The following is a 16,058-nucleotide window of genomic DNA, read 5'->3' on the forward strand; positions in this document are numbered from 1 at the left end:
CACACACACACTGGGGTGATCCGTGCAAGTCAATGGTACATCACACACTTCAATGTAACACCATATCTATTTCCATGTGAGGTGCAGAATGCTCTGCTCCTCCATGGATGTTCCAAGTGAGTGCAGGGCACTGCCTTTGGGGTAACATGTCCCAGGTGGTCCATGTCTGGCACAAAAATTGGGGATGAGCCACTATTCCAGAGTGTGATGACAGGTATTCTTATGTGCCAGGGAGCATAGCAGGAAGGAAATCAGGGTGAGGAAAGGAGGCCATGGAAGGAGGAGCAAGTCTTGGGCAGTTATATGGAGCCCAGGGGAACATCAGCATGCTGGGAGCAGTGAGCAATGCTCGGGCGCATCGGAGGAGGCTGCATGCAGGCTGGAATCACCTCACCCCCATTCACAGCTCGGCCAGGCAACGATCTATGCTGAGTCACGGAAGTCACATCTGGTTGAGTTGGAACATTTTGACAAAACTGTCAAAAGCAGCTGCTTGGCCCTCACCAACAGGCAGACCCGTGGGTATTTTTAGATGATAATCACATTATCCAAAATAATCACCAAAAACATTGCTCTCCATCCCCGGCTGCCTCCCATGTGCCTGCCAGCTCCCATCAGACCCATTCCCCATGCCCTTACCCAGTGGTTCACTCCCTCCCTGGGTCCCCTGGGACCCTTAACTAGGTCCTGGCTGGAAGCAGCCAATAGCCGCTTCCCATCAAGGGAAAGGTGGGCTCCTTCGGAGACATGGCAACTGCTTAGGAACATTTCAGACTCTCCCTTGTGCAACAACAGCGTCTGGGCTGCACGCCTTTCAAACCACCCACTTGCTAGCCTGCCAGCAACAGATCAATACAAGGCAGACCTGGGCTCTGCGTGCACCCTGAGTCACCCGCCAACTCACTGTGCCCATGCCCTGAATGGACATGTATGTACGGCCAGACAGATGGAGAGAGGAAGAACTGGACTACAGACATACAGACAGGCAGATGGACCAAGGAAGGGACACGCAGCTAGATTAGAGACAGACGAAAAGAGAGAATGAGCCAAAAGGATACCTGGAGAGAAGGATGTGCATGGTGATGATTAGACAGACAGGAGAGTCTGACACACTGTAGATGAAGAGAAGGAGGCAGGTAGACAGAAACGAGAGGCCCAGAGGAGGAGGCAGGCAGAGCTGTAGCTGTCCCAAGAATCTGTCCCTTTCACCTACTGCCTTCAGCTCCCGTGGCCTAGACCCCACCCTTTCAGGGCACTTCACCAGAACATGCTTATCTGGAGCAGACAGCAGTGCCAACGCCCAAATCAGCAGCCTTTCTCTCCATAGCAACTACCAATCTCCCTGGGCCAGTGATCCCAGCCACTCAGGCTCTCCTTGGCAGGCAGTCTGAGTACACACGTGCTGGCTGCTTGTGGGTGCCATCAGAGATAAGGCTGGATCCTACCCATGTTTGGGATTCTCACACCGGCCAGCTGTGAGCCACCAGGGGCTGGAATCCAGATCTCTCTGCACCAGGGAGCAAACTGATTCCATACTTCCCCCAGCACCATAGGGACTGGGCACTGAGACTGGTTGCCGAAAAGGAACAGCTGAAAGCCAAGCAAAGCTGGGTGGAGCAGCACGGGGTTGTTAACGTTGGGGCTGGCTGGCCCATGCTCAGCCCCGAGTTATGGTGCTGATGGGTTTGACCAAGTGCCAGCCAAATCCACGGGAGGTGAGAGTGTGAATTGAAAGTTAAAGCAATGCCCAATTCTCTCCAGAGCCCATGCCTGCATGAAGCCATCCGGGAAGTTGGTGAGCCAGTGCGGGTTGCAGTGCCAGCATTACCCAGCCCTGTGGCTCCTTACCTCCAAGGTACACAACCCCGTCACCCGCTCTCCCAGCAGTGGGCTGAGATCAGCATTGGGCGGGACCCAGAGCGCGTGGCTAAAGCTGAGCCCAGGCAAGATGGAGGTGATGCTGGTGGGAAGGGGGAAACACCTGGAAGAACATGCCTTCTCCTCAAGCAACCCCCATTACTGAGCCTTCAACTCTCAGATTCAGCCAATCTGCAGCCTTGGGACCCCTTTGGGCTCCTCAGTGCTGTTGGTGACCCATTACCCTTTGCAACTGACCAGAGGCTTATGCCCTGTCCTCTGAGACAGAGACGACTGGTGACCTCCAGGCTTTATTCTATGTAAGTATGAGACCACATGCCCCGAGAAAACTACAGCAGCCTGTCTGCTTAGCCACATGGCCCAGGAGCACCAGGAGCTGCACCGGCTGCCTAACAAACATAGAGCTCAGCCCAAGAGCTCTCCCCTGACATTCAAAGCCTGCCACTGGCTACCTGAGAGATGCCTCTTCCCCCATGACCACAGCCTCCCACAAAGAGTAACACCCAGCCCTTTCCACAGATCTCCAAGCACTCCTCACTCTGAAAGGTGTTTACCTTCACACAACCCTGGGAGGCAGGGTAGTACTAATATCCCCACTATACAGGGGGGGAACTGAGGCACAGAAAAACTAAGCAATTTGTCCAAGGTCATGCAGGAAATCTGTGGCAGAGCAGGGAATTAAACCGGTATCCCGCCCGAATCCTAGACTAGTGACCAAACCACTGGAACATCCTTCCACAGCCGCCTCAGTCCAGTGGAGCTGTGATACTGTCAACCGGTGGGGGAGACTCATGTGCGGGAAACAGAACCTTGACTGGTGCTGGATCCAGACTATGGAACTCACTGCCACAAGATACGAGAGCCCCCGGCTTCATCATGCTCAGAAATAAATGCAAAACTCTGCTAGCCTGCTTTTACTCAGATTGTGGGCTCTTTGGGGCATGGACCATCTTTTTCCTCTGTGTTTGTGCAGCACCTAGCACAACTGGAGTCCTGGATACAAATAACAATAATAATAACCAATAATCATCATTAATAATAGTAATAATAATCAAATAATAAAAATCCCTGAACTTTAGTTTACCTCAAATAAGCTCTTCTCACTCATGCAGTCAACCCAGAATGCAAAGGATGATAGAGAGCTAGATCACTGCATTTGGCCACTTTAACCTACTGACCCCTAGAAAGGTTTTGGGGAGGGGAAAGTGCACCAGATTTCCAGCTCCTCTAGCACAGCAGGGTGGTGCCCAGGCAGGGGCTGGCAAGTAGGATGTCCCAGGCTCTCCCCAGCCTGTGGGACAGACACAGAAGAGGATTAGAGAACAGAGCGGCGTTGAGCACTGCCAGCACAGTAACCTTTCAGAGCACAATGTTGGGCGGGGGGGAGTTGGGGACAGGAGGTTCTCAGTGCACAAAGCAGAGCTGACATGGGTGATTTAGGAGGCCGGCTCCCCCCACTCCAGGAAATCCGGGGTTTGACTTTTCACAGCAGCCAAGCATGTTAGTTTGCAGCAGCCTGTGGGCAAGGGGCCAGGGCAGGAGCAGCCCCTCCTGCTCTTCCAGAAGCTACAGCCTGAGAGAGATGGGGGAGGGGTATCAGGCATGGCTCATGCACTCCTCTTCCTTCCTTCTCCCACTCTCACCTTCTCACTCGCTTCTCCTCCCTCCCAGCATTTCAACTCTCCTTTCTCCCTCGCCCTTCCTCATCACGTCTCTTTCTCTATTTCGTTCTCTCCATCTCTCATTGTTTCTCTCCCCTGGCATTTCCCCCTCCCTCGCTCTGAGGCGTCATGTGAGGGTTGCTATGGAAAAGACTCACAGCCATAAATAAGCGAGGGATATGCTAGGTCACAAGTTCCTGAAACAGACGGGGAGTTGGGCCCGTGAGCCAAGAACGCACATGGCTGCATGGGGAAGGGGGCTGGGGAAACACACCCAGCCCTACTGGACGCCTCTTTGCGCTACCACTAGGACAGCAGAGAGAAAGATAGGCAGGGATCTGGTGCCTCACGCAGCCATGGGGAACATCCTGGACAGTGGCTTAGGACCTGCAGTTCTGCATCCCCTGACTCCTCACTCATAGCCACCTCCTCCCACTAAAACACCAATAATCCCCCTCCCTAACAACCCTCATCCCATCCCAGTGCCCCAACCTGCTGCACAGGGATGCTGGGGGCCAGCCCTGTCGACCCCAAGGGCAATTGCTTCCTTCTCCATCCTGCTCTCTCCCTAGGACAAAGAAGAGACAGGGGCTTTCGAATAAAGATTCTGCTATCTCAGCATCTAGGCTGCCCCGCTCTCCAGTCACCATCCTTCAACAGGAGCTCTATCCACAGCCCAGCCTCCCTGCCTCCTCCACTCTGCCCCAGGGGGATCTAGAGCCAATATCCTGTAGAGTGGGAGAGAAATCTGATAATATCCACTGTGAGCCAGCGTCTGCAAACTGGCCTCTATAGCGCCTTCCAACCAAGGAGCTCAAAGCCCTGCCCATGTCAGCGAATTAAGCCTCGTGTTCCCGCAGGAGGAGGTAAAGGTGGGAAACTGAGGCACAGAGTAAGCCAATGGCAGAACACTCAGGGGTCCAATTATCACATCAGCCATGTGCATGCAACTCCTGAAGACAGTAGGACTGGAGGCCATACAATTTACAGCATGATCAGAACCCAGGAGTTCTGACACACATTGAAATCCAGGCCTCTCCTTTGCCCAATAGGCCACACTCCCACCCTGTCCCCATCTGCCCCCGTCTCTCAAACAAGTACCTGGCCATTCAATAAATACATGGGAGTGCTCCACACAATGTGTCATCTCTACCCCATAGGTTCATCCTAGCTCAAGTATCTACCAAGGCACCTGCATGCCCCTCATCCAAGTACCTTCCCTCCCAGTACCTGGGACCCCACAAACACTGACAGGTTTATCCTCACAACCTGCCTAAGAAGTAGGACAGTGCCACTATCCCCATTTTACAGATGGGAAACTGATGCACAGAGCAACTAACTGACATGCCCCCAGATCACACAGGGAGTCTGTAACAGAACCAGGACCTGAACCCAGGTCTCCTGAAGTCAGTCTAGTGCCTTAATCACAAAACATCCTGTTTCCTCCTGGCAAGAGAAGAACCTGGGCCGGATTTCTGTGCCCATATGGAGGAGACTAAGGGGGGATATGATAGAGGTATATAAAATCATGAGTGATGTGGAGAAAGTGGGATAAGGAAAAGTTATTTACTTATTCCCATAATACAAGAACTAGGGGTCACCAAATGAAATTAATAGGTAGCAGGTTTAAAACAAATAAAAGGAAGTATTTTTTCACACAGCGCACAGTCAACTTGTGGAACTCTTTACCTGAGGAGGTTGTGAAGGCTGGGACTATAACAATGTTTAAAAGAGAACTGGATAAATTCATGGTGGCTAAATCCATAAATGGCTATTAGCCAGGAAGGGTGAAGAATGGTGTCCCTAGCCTCTGTTCATCAGAGGATGGAGATGGATGGCAGGAGAGAGATCACTTGATCATTGCCTGTTAGCTTCACTCCCTCTGGGGCACCTGGCATTGGCCACTGTTGGTGGACAGACACTGGGCTAGATGGACCTTTGTTCTGACCCAGTACGGCCGTTCTTATGTTCTTATGTTCTTAACTGGCTCTGGGTGTGGTCCCACAGAGGAAAAGAACAGAAAGTGGACACTAGTGGGAGTGAAGGAACTCAAGTTTTTGCCTTCTCTCTGCAGTAGCTAGTCCCCACTCTGATCTCAGGCTAGGGGCCTCTTTCCTCCTGGTGTGTTTCTCTCCTGGAGGGAGTTTGCACGTGTGCTGTTCACATCTTCCTTGACAAAAATGGGAGCCCTAAGTCACCTGGATGGCTGCGAGTGCCACAGAGGAAGCTGTAGCAGAGACAAGGCACAGGAATTTTCCCCACTTTGTCTTCAACTGAGACAGTCTACGCTACAGCTCCCACCAGTCTCTCGGCTTCCTGCTGAAAGGCTGTTCTGTGTGCACAGACCCACCCAGCCCAGCCCCCAACCAACACCAGCCAAGTCCATTAGAGACGCAGCCCCAGCAATGAACTCTTAATGCTGTGAGTGAGCGGTGATAATGGCACGTCAATTACCATCCGGGAGGCAGTCGGCTCTCAATTGCAGCAGGGATAGTGGACGCACACAGGCTCTCTGCCTCAACAGCCGCTTGCACAGCACCATCCATTACACCGGCCAGCCGGCTTCCACTAGGAGAGGTCAGCCCAGCCTAATTAGGCCCATTAGAATGAAAGATCTGGCTGTCAGAACATGGCTCCCCCAGCTCCAGGCAGCATGAGCACATGTCCTCCTAGGCACCTGTGTCTTTGGTTTCTGCACTTGCCCCCCGACCCCATGCCCATGCATCCCAGGCAAGCAACTAGCCCCCAGAGGGAAAGAGCAGCTACAGGCACAGGACAGTTAAGCAAAGAGCAGCCAGAGCCCCCAGAGCAGCAAGGAATGGCTGCATAGGGCACAGCGTGCTGGACCATCACACACCTGACTGCTGTCTGTTGGGTGAGGTTGGGCAAAGCTACATGGGAAGTCTCTGCCCAGCTGGAGGAGCAGCAGCTGCCATTCCACGCCCACGATTGGGTGCCCCATGCAGTGACTTGGCATGGGGTCACCACAGAATGGCCCAGGTGCCCAGGCAGTGGTTTGGATGCCCTGTGTGATGGTTTGGGCTTGGCCTCTCTGTTCAGCGACAGCTTGAGTGGCTGGGCCACATGCATGACTTGGGTGAGCTAGGGTCTGGCTTAGGTGCCCACGTTCCTGACAGTGATTTGGATGCCCCGTGGGACTGTATGGACTTGGCTATCCCATTAAGCGGCTCCTGGGATCTATATGGCGGCTTGATCCTGGGTGCCTGGTGCAACTGCTTTGCTAGAAGAAGAGCAGCGAGGTGGCAGTAGCACCAGGGGAGATATGGAAATGAGATCCACAACTCTGGCCGAGTTTATTGGCATCTATCTCCTCCTTTGTCCAGCTTCTCTTCCCCGGTCCCTCCAAATGTGTTGGAATAATGCCTTTGGGGAGGCTGGCAACGCTAACCCAGTGCTATTGACAATCTATTCCTTCCACACTGTTTAGCATCACCCAACAGAGGTGCCAGCTGGAAAAAGGATGACTCATTAACATTAAAATATGGGCTGTACAAGCAGAAAACTTTGCAGCTGGTAGGATATTTTTCCCCTAGCAGAGTGGGTCAAAGGGGAGGTCTCTCGCTCACTGTGAGGCGAGCAGTGGAACGGGGTAGGGGAGAGCAGAGGCAGACAGCTCCCTTCAAGCTCGCTCAGCAAAGCAGCTGCTGCAAAGCACATGAGCAACAGGGAGTGTTTCTAGGCAAGTGCTGTGTGGGCCTCACAGGGTCCCTGCCCTCAGTCATCAAACAGGCTCTGGCCCACAGCCTCCCAGGCAGAGGGAGTGGCTCCAGTCAACATGCCCACACCCCACAGGCTTCTTGGTACTAAATGAAGTTTGTGTCAATTACTGCTCCCAGGTCAGGCTCTGCAGGATAAGAGCCTGTGTTTATTACTCATTCTGGCTGCCTCCTTGTCTCTTCACCTCTTTGCTAAAGGAGCAGAGAGGAGGAGAAGAGAGAGACAGGCTGGGAAGGGGTGAAGGCTAGGGTGCATTGTGCTTTCTCAGCAGGTGACACTTGCATAACTGAGATCATGGGTGGCACTGTCCCGTGATCAGCCATCAGGCTAGAAGGGTGAGACCTGGGCTCTATTCCCAGCTCTCCCACTCACCTGGGGCAAATCAGTTCCCCCTTCTCTGTGCCTCAGTTTCTCCAGCTGCAAAATGGGGAACGTGATATTGCCCTTTCTTTGCACTGCACTATGTTATCTGACCTCCATTGGCAATGCACTTTGAGATCTACAGGTGAGCAGGGGGATGAGAGGGGCCATTTTCACCATCAGTGTTCAGGAGACCTGAGACTCGGATGGATATCTGTGACACTGCTATAATCTCCTGGTTTCTGAGCTCTAGCAGGAACTAGCAGCCATTGCTCCTGAAGCCAAGGAAGTGCTATGCTAGTTTGCAGCGGCTCTGGGTGGCTCTTGGCCAGAAGAACCAGGGCCAGGTTTCTCAGGCAGCGCAGGAGGGGGATCTTTGCATTTAAACAGTGCCTTTCACCCCAGGATCTCAAAGTACTGTGGCATGCACTGAGCATCGCTATTGCATCTGAGGATCCCTGCATGGGGAGGTTAGCTCTGTCATAAACAGATAGCTAAGGGTTAATGTCTCTTTCACCTGAAGCACCTGACCAGAGGACCAATCAGGAAACCGGATTTTTTCAACTCTGGGTGGAGGGAATTTAGTGTCTAAGTCTTTTGTCTGTCTGCCTGCTTTCTCTGAGCTTTGGAGAGGCAGTTTCTACTTTCTAGTCTTCTGTTTCTAAGAGTAAGGACAAAGAGATCAGATAGTAAGTTCTATGGTTTCTTTTCTTTGGTATTTGCATGAATATAAGTGCTGGAGTGCTTTGATTTGTATTCTTTTTGAATAAGGCTGTTTATTCAATATTCTTTTAAGCAATTGACCCTGTATTGTATCATCTTAATACAGAGAGACCATTTGTATGTATTTTTCTTTCTTTTTATATAAAGCTTTCTTTTAAGACCTGTTGAAGTTTTCTTTACTGGGAAATTTCAGGGAAATTGAGTCTGTACTCACCAGGGAATTGGTGGGAGGAAGAAATCGGGGAGATCTGTGTGTTGGATTTGCTAGCCTGATTTTGCATTTCCTCTGGGGGAATAGGAAAGTACCTTTTGTTTCCAGGATTGGGAACAGAGAGGGGGAGTCACTCTGTGTAGTTTCACAGAGCTTGTGTCTGTGTATCTCTCCAGGAGCACCTGGAGGGGGGAAGGGAAAAAGGATTATTTCCCTTTGTGGTGAGACTCAAGGGATTTGGGTCTTGGGGTCCCCAGGGAAGGTTTTTCAGGGGGACCAGAGTGCCCCAAAACACTCTAATTTTTTGGGTGGTGGCAGCAAGTACCAAGTCCAAGCTGGTAACTAAGCTTGGAGGTTTTCATGCTAACCCCCATATTTTGGACGCTAAGGTCCAAATCTGGGACTAAGGTTATGACAAGCTCCCACAGATCCAGTGCTGTCATTCTCACCAGGGATGGGAAACAGAGCATGTCATCTGGATGCAGTGGGCCAAGTTCTGCTCCACTCTGCTGTGACCCTGCTGACTCCAACGCCACTGCTCCGCTGTGCCTGAGTGCACAGCTTGCCAATGGGCACCCGGCCTTGCAAAGGGAGATGATGTCCTTTTAGCAGCCCCTGGGTGCTGAAGAGACTGCAGCTGTGATGCAGCGGGGTGAGGAAAAGGCTCCTGTGACGTGTAAAATGGGATTAGAATGGGATTAGCCATTTTATCCTATATGTGAGGGGGGTGGGAGATCTCCCACGACAGCATCTCTTAGGGGCAGCAGGAAACAGTCTAAGGGATAATGTAAAGGGGATGGGAGGGGAGATGGTGAAGGCTGCACCCAGAAAGGCATAGACACAGGTGTGGGGGTGAATGCACCAGCGTGCACGTGTCCAGAATGGCCGTGACAGCAGCTTGGCAGGGAGCAGCCAAACCCCAGCAGACTCAGACTCCAGGACCCCCTTCACTTCCTGACAGTCTGTTCCCTGTGTCATCGCCCTCCCTGCGGGCAACTCCCTCCCTGGGCAATCCTGCAGGGAGCCCTCGTACTCTATGGGGACCCTGACAGCCCATAAGGATGGTACACCTGCTGCGCATGTCCTCACTGAGGCCCTGCCCCATTCCCAGCTACACTCAGGGGACATCCACAATCCAATTCCCAGCTCAGGAAAAGTGATCTCAAGCTCCCTACACCTCCTGCCCTGCTTTCTGCCAGCGTCCCAGAGACCTGAGGGCAGGTCCGGCTCCAGGCACCAGCATTCCAAGCTGGTGCTTGGGGCAGCAATCTGCAAGGGGCGGCAGTCTCTGTTGTTTTGCCCCCAAGCAGCGCGCCGAATTGCCGCCGTGGACAGCGGGAGCAGTCCGTGTGCCCTTAGGGCAGCAGGCACGTTTCCGCGGTGGCTTCTATGTTTAGCTGTCCGTGGCGGCTTCAGCTAAACATAGAAGCTGCCACCGAATTGCCACTGCCGCGGAAACGCGCCTGCTGCTCTAAGGGCACACGGACTGCCCCCGCCATCCACAGAGGCAATTTGGTGCACTGCTTGGGGCAGTGAAAACTGTAGAGCCAGCCCTGCCTGAGGGCACTGAGGCATCCTCGTCCCCAGCTCAGCCAGGGATAACTGGGCCGTGACTCCCTGGCCACCTGCCCGCACACACCTCCTGGAGAGGCAGCCCCTTTGCAGGCCGCAGACTCAAAGAAGCTTAGAACTCTCTCCACATCCCCAGCCATAGCAACAGCCCTGCCTGCTGCTGTGGAGACGCAAAGCCAAGGCTGGAAACAGGCAGCCGCGCTAAAGGCACTCAACAAACTGGGTACACTGTGGCGGTGGATGGGGTGGAAGGAGACAGGCCAGCTGTTCTTTGAGGGGCTTCAAGAAAACCTGGCTCCCTCTGCCCCTAGCTTCACAACCTATTGGCAAAGCTGCTCTATCAGCTGACCCCAGTGGATTCAGGCAGTGCTTGGCTCCTTACCACACGGCACCCTCAGGAGTCACCCTGGGGCTGTGGAAAATGGGGTGGGGAATCATTCTTCAGGAGGGCGAGTTTCCTTGGCAGGCCCCTTCCTGCTCCAAGCAAAGAAGCAAGCTACAAAGGAGAGCTCTGTCCCCTTGCTCCTGTGTTATCCTTACAAAGCATTCATACAGAGCTGGAAACACACATGGGTAGCCAAGATCAGGTCTATGTCATCCTGGCTGGGCACTCTCAGCACGGCACTAAGCCAGAGGATCTCTCTGGGATATCATGGTGAACAGTAAATAGAATGATAGAAGCATAGAACTGAAAGGGATCTCGAGAGGTCGTTTAGTCCAGGCCCCTGCACTCACAGCAGGACTAAGTATTATCTAGACCAATCCTGACAGGTGTTTGTCCAACCTGCTCTTAAAAATCTCCAATGATGGAGATTCCACAACCTCCCTAGGCAATTTATTCTGGTGCTTAACCCTCCTGACAGGAAGTTTTTCCTAATGTCCAACCTAAACCTCCCTTGCTGCAATTTAAGCCCACTGATTCTTGTCCTATTCTCAGAGGTTAAGAAAAACAATTTTTCTCCATCCTTCTTGTAACAATCTTTTATATACTTGAAAACTGCTCTCATGTCCCCTCTCAGTCTTCTCTTCTCGAAACTAAAGAAATCCAATTTTTAAAATTTTCCCTCAAAGGTCATGTTTTTTAGACCTTTAATCATTTTTGTTGCTCTTCTCTGGACTTTCTCCAATTTGTCCACATCTTTCCTGAAGTGTGGTGCCCAGAACGGGACACATTACTTTTTGCAACAGCATTACGCTGTTGACTCATATTTAGCTTTTGATCCACTATGACCCACAGCTCCCTTTCTCCTTCCCAGGCAGTCATAGATAGATAGATGTACACACACACACACACACACACACACACACACCCACGAGGCCCTGCCTTCCCTGCATATGATGGCTGGATCAAAAACTGCTCTCCTCTCCCTTCAGCTGGGGTTGGATACAGCTGTCCCCACCCTCCCCGGGCCAGACAGGGTTAGCGGAGTTTAACACGCACCACAGTAAAGCACAGTTGAGCCTTGGCTCTCTCCTAGGCCAGTGGCTGTTTCTGAGCTCAGCTGATCCTGCCCACACCCAGTGGGATGGTTTGATTTCTGCCCTGGCTGAGCGGGGCGAGGGTGTGGTGTTTGACACCCACCAACGGCCAAACAAGGTAGGTGTTCCTCTTAGAGACAAGTCAGAGCAAACCATGTGCAAGTTCCTTCGCCAGGAGGGAGTCATGGAGTCCCCTGCATTTCCCCAGGCCTCTCTCACTCTGTGGCAGCTTGGCAGCCATAGCCAGTTCCACCTTCTCAGCTGCTATTGCTCGGGGAACAAATGGCTTCTCAAGCCAGTTCTGTACATTAGCAGCATGTGCTTCACTGAGAGGCCAGAGCCGGTCTCAGCAGCTGAGGATGTAGAAGGGGCATAGGGAGGCCAGGGGGCAAAAGAACTGAGCCTTCCTACCAGCTGAGAATGTTCAGCTCAACACACCCAGCTTGCCAGGAGCAACAGAAACAAACCCTCATTAAAGCCCCTAATAACAAAGATACTGGTGATTCCTAACTGCACCATTGTGGGACGGTTCCATTGGCCTCTCTCTGCACTGTATCGTCTGATGCAGGGTCAGTCCTGCTCATACAGCACATCTGTTGGCTTTGATGGCAGCCCCCACATGCTTTGGCCCCCAGACTCTGAGCTCCATGGGGCAGAGACTCGAGTTGTGTACAGAGAGGGCCAAGCACACCGATGGCACACAAAATAACGGCTGGAATTGCAATACAAGGATGGGCGCTGGTGAATGAGCAGCTATGGAGACTGGGGAGCTTGGATCCCCAGGAGAGAAATGGGGCTGTGTTTGCTGTGGGCCAAGAGTCAGCAGCACCAGGCTTTACACACGAGAGCAGCGAAAGGAGGAGAGACATAGACTGAGCAAGAGGCCAAGTTCCTTGCAGACTTGAGTCCTGTCCATTCCAGCCTGATGAGCCCCTACATTCTCCTTCCTGGACATCAAGCACCTCTGGAAACCTGTGCTACATATTGGCACACCCTGGGGGAATCATGGAGGGAAGGGCTCTTTCCTTTCTGTCCCAGCAACCCACTGGGCGGCAGTGCCCAGGTCCTGGGGGTGGCTAGACACAGCACTTCCAACATTCCCTCTCAGTTTCCTGTCAATGGGACTGTACCAAACCCCTGGATTGGAATCCCCAGCAGGAACATGGAGGACTTTGAAATCCCATCCCAGACCTGGGTCAGAAGTTTGCTAAAGGCTTTGATCATGACTCAAAACAAAGCTCTGGAGCCAAGAGACTTTGGAGGTTGTGGTTGGAGCTCAGATCTCTCAACTGTGGAAGGTGCATTTCTCTTTGGTGTCCCTAACACGCATGGGAGAATCTAAGAGCCATTCCGACAATGCTTGAAACCCTAAGGCGGGCATATGAGTGGGCTGGCCCCATGGCTGCTCTATAGTCTGTCTTTCGAACCTGACGAGAATCACCCCATCTAGGCAGCGATCCCAGTACCCCTTTCCCCACTGTGCAAGCGGGTAGTTTTCCCACTCTTGTAGCACAGGAGGCGCTGGCATCTGCCTGTGTGTCCCCTCAGCAGCCATAGGATGGGTGATGGGAGGGGCAGATGGCCTATGGGACCTTGATCCCATCCCCTCCAAAATCTGCAATACCCACAATTTTCTCATGTCCCCAGTATATGGGCTGCAACCTCCCATGCCTCTCAGTCCCGCCCTGGAGGGATCCCTCTCTAGTATGAGAGTGGCCCGTTAAGCTGTGGCTGTTTGCTCCCTCCGACTGCCCATAAGGGTGGAGCCAAATTAAGGCCAACCGCAGTGGGGATTTTGGGGATATAGATGCTTGTCCTGCTAGAAACTGAACTAAGACATGTAAACTCACCACCCATGGGGGCTATCAGACGGGAATGGCTTCAGGTCACTGCTGATCTGGGCTGCTTTCAAACCAGTGCCCTTGGGAGCAAATGTCTACTTTTCTTCAGAGATGTTTCCCTCTTGACCCCATACTATACATCCTAGACCTGCCCATTGCCTAGGTCCACCTCCACAGCCATCCCCTGCTTTCCACCTAGCATGGCCTTGGCTCTTCCACCTCTACCAATGCACAGAGAAGTTCTCCCTAAGTTGCAAACAGTGCAAGCCCTTGTCTCATTCCTGTTTTGGCCTGGGAATCAGCTGGTCCCAGCTGAGGCTTCTGAACTCCCTTATGATACAAGGGCCTCTGGAAGCATCCCCAGAAGCCCAAAACTGCATGGAATTTGAAACTGCAGAGAGTCGGTTGCTAAGAGGGAGTCTACGGCTATGCAGCTGTGGAGGCAGCCTGCCTGCCTGCCTGCCCTGTAGTTTTCCTGTTAGTCACAAAAATGTTTCTCTGTAGGAAATGGATATTAAAGGCCTGGACCTGCTGCATTTCTGCACCCACCTGGAATGGGCTCTGGATGCAGCCCTGAGAGGAGGAGAAGAACTGGACTGGATTTCTGAGCCCATAGGGAATGGGCTCATGAGAGCTGGGGAACTCATTTGTCAAACACAGGCCCACAGGACAACCAAATTCCTCAGAGCGGCAAGTTATATGGGCCCGTGGTGCCCATCCTACAGGAATATTCAGGACCCAGAGGCCCGGCTCCACCAATGTTCGGGGATGGGTCTCTCCCCTGGCCCCACCTGCTGCCCCCACGTGCCTCCCCCAGTGCATCTCCCGACCTTGCCTGCCGCCCCCAGGCATTTAAAAGGGCCTGGGTGACCCCAGCCACCGCTAGCAGCGTAGCGGGGCTAAGGCGGCTTCCTGCTCGCCCTCACTCCGCAACACTCCTGGAAGCAACCGACACATCTCTGTAGCCCTGGGGGGATGTGTATGTTCGCGCACTGCCTCCGCCCTGAGCGCCAACTCCTCAGTCCCTTTGGCTAGGGAACCATGGCCAATGGGAGCTGTGGGGGTGGTGCCTGTGAGCAGCGGTGCACGGAGACCCCCTGACCTCCCCCACCTAGGAGACGCTGCAAGAGGGGTGTGCGGGTTGCTTTTGGGGAGCCGTCTGAGGTAAGAGCCGCACCCCTCACCCTCTCCTGCACCCCAACCTTAGCCCAGAGCCCGCACCCCAACTCCCTCACAGAGCCGCACCCCTGCACACCCTCCTGCACCTCAATCCACTGTCCCAGCCCAGAGACCACACCCCCTCCTGCACCCAAATTCCCTCCCAGAGCCTACACCCCCTCCCACACACAAACTCCCTCCCAGAGCCTTAGACAGGTCTGGGAGGGCAGGACTTGGACCCATTCTGGGGACCACCAAAAATTATACAAACCTGCCGCCCCATCACCTGGATGATTGGTCCAAATTCCCTCCCAGAGCCTACACCCCCTCCCACACACAAACTCCCTCCCAGAGCCTTAGACAGGTCTGGGAGGGCAGGACTTGGACCCATTCTGGGGACCACCAAAAATTATACAAACCTGCCGCCCCATCACCTGGATGATTGGTCCAGAACCTCAAAGACAAATGCTCATTATATGTCTTAGGCTTCAACCACAGGACCAAAGCTGGGGTGCTAATGCCTTGTTTAGTTGCCTATACATGAAAATTTGGCCCTGAGCATTAAAACGCTAAAACCAAAACATTTTAAGCAGCCTCTCAAACCAGTAATAGGCCAACGCAGCCCAGCAAGACCCCCTTAGCAGAGCCCAGCCAGACAGCTCTTATTAACCAGTGCCCGGCTGGCACCAGAATCCTGGTTCCTACTACCAGCACCAGCTCCTGCCAACCAAGTACCAGCTTAGAATGCCTTAACTCCACCCTAGCAGCACAATACCCCTGCTGCCCCACATCACCAGCAGCACCCCAGGGGCAGCACGTCCCAAGGCTATGTGTGGGGCCTGCCTTTTGGAAGCCACTTATGAAAACTACACATTTTGTCGTAGCCGGCAGTCATGCTTCTGGCAGTGGAGGGTGAGCATCCTCTTAGCAAGCTGGTCCCCTTTCCAGGTGCCTGGGAGGAGGAAGATGCTGGACAGAAGGAAAGAAAGAGCAAAGAACAAACAGCCAAGGAAGGAAGGGAGGGAGAAAGCAAAGCAAGAAGAGGATGAGGAAGGGAAGGCAGGAGGAGGTAGAGTTGATGCTATTAACAACATACCAGCTGAACTCCAGTCCCTGCCGGTTCTGCACACTCGCTTGCTGCAGGTTGGGTTAGTCCTGGGCACAGGCACCAGAGTGGAACAGCATCTGCCTGGAATGTGCCCTCACGCCTGCCGAGCCATGGCAGGGTCAAGTACGAGCTCAGTAAGATCGCACGGCAGCCTATGGAAGCCTCTTCCAGGAATCCCGCATGGTTTCCCAGCTCGAAAAACAAGCCGAGAACGATAACAACAACAAGCCCCAGGAGCCCAGAGAACTGCTCCCCTGCCCTCTCTCGCAGCAAAACGCCTCTCCTAACCCTCCTTCTGCCTCTTGCTTGGAAGTAGCACAGCGAATCCT

At 53.2% G+C, this 16,058-nt stretch overlaps 1 protein-coding gene across 3 annotated transcripts in view; it reads right to left on the reverse strand.

The window, feature by feature from the left end:
• DMTN (dematin actin binding protein) overlaps window positions 1-15,816 on the reverse strand; it is a 36,632-nt gene extending 20,816 nt beyond the window's left edge. For 2 of the 3 annotated variants that reach the window (XR_007772558.1, XR_007772554.1), the window contains exon 1: window positions 15,718-15,816. The gene's annotated coding sequence lies outside the window, so the exon portion shown is untranslated. Of the gene's footprint in view, window positions 1-1,058; window positions 1,226-15,717 lie in introns of those variants that run through there. The other variant, XR_007772555.1, reaches the window with a different exon arrangement.
• Window positions 15,817-16,058: the final 242 nt, after the last annotated feature.

The sequence above is a fragment of the Gopherus flavomarginatus genome, chromosome 2, assembly GCF_025201925.1.
Source record: "Gopherus flavomarginatus isolate rGopFla2 chromosome 2, rGopFla2.mat.asm, whole genome shotgun sequence".
NCBI classification, from domain to species: domain Eukaryota; kingdom Metazoa; phylum Chordata; order Testudines; family Testudinidae; genus Gopherus; species Gopherus flavomarginatus.